The sequence below is a fragment of the Centruroides vittatus genome, unplaced genomic scaffold (genome assembly GCF_030686945.1).
Source record: "Centruroides vittatus isolate TY-2023 unplaced genomic scaffold, ASM3068694v2 contig_17, whole genome shotgun sequence".
NCBI classification, from domain to species: Eukaryota; Metazoa; Arthropoda; class Arachnida; order Scorpiones; family Buthidae; genus Centruroides; species Centruroides vittatus.
In genome coordinates, this window is record NW_027121033.1 from 1 (window position 1) to 3563 (window position 3563).

Sequence of the window (3563 nt, forward strand, 5' to 3'; positions counted from 1 at the left end):
AATCATGTTTTATTTCTTTGGCTATTTTACATAACAGAATAAAAGTATGGCGATCAGTTAAAATTGATCTTAAATTCTTACATTTTTGGACTCACGACACCTTGAAATGTCGTAAAATTCAAAAATTTCAGGTTTTTTTTTATTTGTACGTATGAATGTTAGTCTATGTGTGTGTAGGTGTGGCTGTGGGTGCAGGATTTTGTTAATTTTATTTGAAGCTTAACTCCTGTGATTTATGTTGAAAATGTTTGAAATTTTGCAGGAAAGTTCGATTATTAAAGGGCTGACGCTGTTAAATTTCCATGAATAAGAGTTGAAGGGATGAGAAAATAAAAAGAGTCAAGTTTTTCTCTTTTAGGATCTTAACCTGTCAGCTGCGCACTCGATAATCCGAAACAACACCGCTGTTGCGTACAGGTTTTGTGGTTTTTAAAGTGGTTTTTCAATTTGCGATATCTCGCTTAAAAATTGTAGTAGATATAATCTGTTTTCAGTTTTTTATCACGTACATATTACACTTTACGATTGTTAACTTCAAAATATTATGTACGTTTAAAAAAATTAATAAAATTTAAGATTTTAAAATATTTAAAAAAATCGTTTTTTTTATAAATTTTCCATTAATTTGTTACATACGTTACTTAGACATGTATATTTTCTGTCAAATAAAAAAAACTGCAGCTTTCTAAATCAACGTAGAGAAATAATATGGCCTATAGATTATAACGCCGATCGGCGTGGGGGGGTGGTGGCCTTTCTAAATCTAGGTCAATACACTTTTATTACTGATGATGTGTATTTGATTCTATTTATACGTTATTTAATTTATTGTACTAATAGTAGACTATAATAAGCGATTATTACTTTATTATATTAACGACTATACATGTATATCTTATGTATTACGGAAGTACCACCATAACCGGAAGTACTTTGTTTTTTGAAAGATTTATGACTGAATGGCTTAAAAAACAAGCTTATTTGTTAAATTTTTATGTATATTTATCCTAAAATTTATTAAATTGATGCTAAAAATAGATAAGAATAACGATTTATAATTGTTTGTTTACGTTTGTAGCTGACAATGTAGCTTGAAGTTGGTATAACTTTTTCCAAGAAAGTTCCCACCCCACAAACCCAAGTCAATGCTTATTGGTCAAAGGATAGTCATTTAGCTATAATATACCAATTAGAACTTAACGGGCATGCTAACTAGGATTTTATTGTCAAATGAACAAAAGAAAGGTCTCCCATAGACTTAACATGGAATGGAGGAGTTTTGTGCCTAAATTTAAAAATACGGGGTGGTAACAAATATCTTATTCGTTGAAACAGATTTAGTGTATGTAGATAAAAGCCAATCAGTGCTTAAATCGCCACCAACTAGTTAATTACGAAAGAAAATTGACAGTTACTCCAACTGGAGTACTCCGCAACAGTTTAACGAAAACCGGTTACTCCAATAGCAGTACTCCGCAAACAACTGGTTAATAGCGATGTTACTCGTTATTAGCATTTACAGTTTTTTTTATAACACTTATCTCTACCCTCAAAATTTCGCTTTATGCCATTTTATAGTATTAAAATATACAAAGTTTTTCAAATAAATATGATAATAGATAGGGCTACTAAATGTTGGCGAAAAAATTGTCACTCGTTCCTGGCTTTTTTTTATAAGTAATGTATTAGTTCGAAAGCTTGTGTAAGTGTTTCAAAGCGATAAAATTCTGATAGAAATACGACATTCCTTTTGATATCACTAACAACAAGAGTAATTTTTCTAAGAATCTTTGTACATATTTCTTTTTCAAAATTACTTTTTAGTTATTACTAAAATGTAATAATAATTACCTTCAAAATTTTCAGGAAGTGGACATGGGAATCATTCCAATCTTTATTAGATTCGAGTTGTATTCAATCACGGAGTTTTCTGCAGTAATAGGATTTCACTCTATAGTGTTCATTGTGAAGAGACCAGAGAAGATCCCTAATTGGAGTTCCGTTATCGCTCCATTTTCCTTTATGGCAAGTATTTGTCATTACAATTATAAAATATTCTTATTATAATAGCAATATTTTAACTTTCTAGATATGGATCGCTGTGCTTATAACCGTCATTGTGTTTGGACTAGCGCTACACATAGTGTTAGAACGAGACTTTGCATTACAAGATATAGAAGTATTTTGGCCAAGAAGTAAGGTTTTCTGGAATTTGTTTCGAACTTTCGTATATCAAGGTATGATCATTTATTTTTGTATAAATCGTAAATATTTTATTGAACCATTGAATTTGGTATATGCAGGAATAAATTTGGATTCTATAAAGAGGTTTCCATCCAGATTTCTGATTGGAATATGGTGGCTATCCATCGTTATTCTAGGGTCTAGTTATAGCGGGACTTTAATGTCGTTCATGACGTATCCTATTACTGAAAAAGTTCCAAACACTTTTCATAAGTTAGCAGATTCTATACTAACAGGGGAATATTCTTGTGGAATAGCCAGTACATCTACTTTATGGCAAACTATTCAAGTAAGTGAGAATATGATATAAAATTAATATATATCTTAATATTAATAGCTGTATATTGTATATTATCTGACGTCAAATTATTTTCTAGAATTCCGAATTAAAATCTGCGATCATCATACGAGATCATATAATACAAAACAACAACTTTGTTGATATAAACAAAGGAATTGAAAGAGTACAGAAAGAACGATTTGCTTTAATATACAGTGATTTTATATTAAAAAAAAAACTTTGGAAAGATTTAGACAATTTTGTATTTTCAAATGACAAATTTTTTACGTTTATGGAAGCATATGGAATGAGGAGTACTTTTTCATTCAAAAATCAAGTCAAGAAAATGTGAGTCCATAGAAGCTTTACATAGTTTTTTGTTAGACTATAATTTCAGAATAATTGTTTACCTATAAATTTCCACTGTTGTTTTTGTATCTGTCTGCCTATCTTTCCTTCATCTTAAGATTGACAGATGAATGTCGAAACTAAAGGTGTAAAGTGTACTCAGTACGGGGAGGAAAACCTCATTAACTATATATGAACTTTCGGTTTTCACCAGAAGACACGTTATTGCTATTCAAACATTTTCCGCTGAAATGACGCAGATGAATGATAAGCACAAATCCATTTCTAACAAGAAAAGTATGAAATACAAGAGTAAGACACTACTAATTTGAACTAGAGAGCATATTGTAAATTAAATAATTAAAAAATATAATTAAAATTTGCAGACCGGTATTGAGACAATATTAAAGTGAACAAGCAATTATATATTGACTTCGTCACAATATCAAGCTGCAATTTTTAATCATATTTTCAATCTATTTAATTTAAAATACATGCTTTTTACTTTAAATTATACTGGTTTGTCTCTGTACATCACACCTTTTCTTGAACAATAGACTTGTGCAAGTTGTCTAACATTTTTCAGATGTAAAATTTGAAATGAAATAACATGAACGTTAGTATTCCGATGCAGTTTTTGCATAGTAAATCTAGGCCGTATGCACTCAAAGTTTCATTATCTTGTCATGCC

The 3563-nt window shown here is 30.0% G+C and overlaps 1 long non-coding RNA gene across 1 annotated transcript; it reads left to right on the forward strand.

Annotated features, from left to right (window-relative positions):
* The first annotated feature begins 2117 nt into the window (after positions 1-2117).
* On the forward strand, positions 2118-2831 carry LOC136969102 (uncharacterized). The gene is made up of 3 exons (XR_010879759.1): positions 2118-2237; positions 2304-2533; positions 2622-2831. It is a non-coding gene; the product is annotated as an uncharacterized lncRNA (long non-coding RNA).
* The last annotated feature ends 732 nt before the right edge of the window (positions 2832-3563 follow it).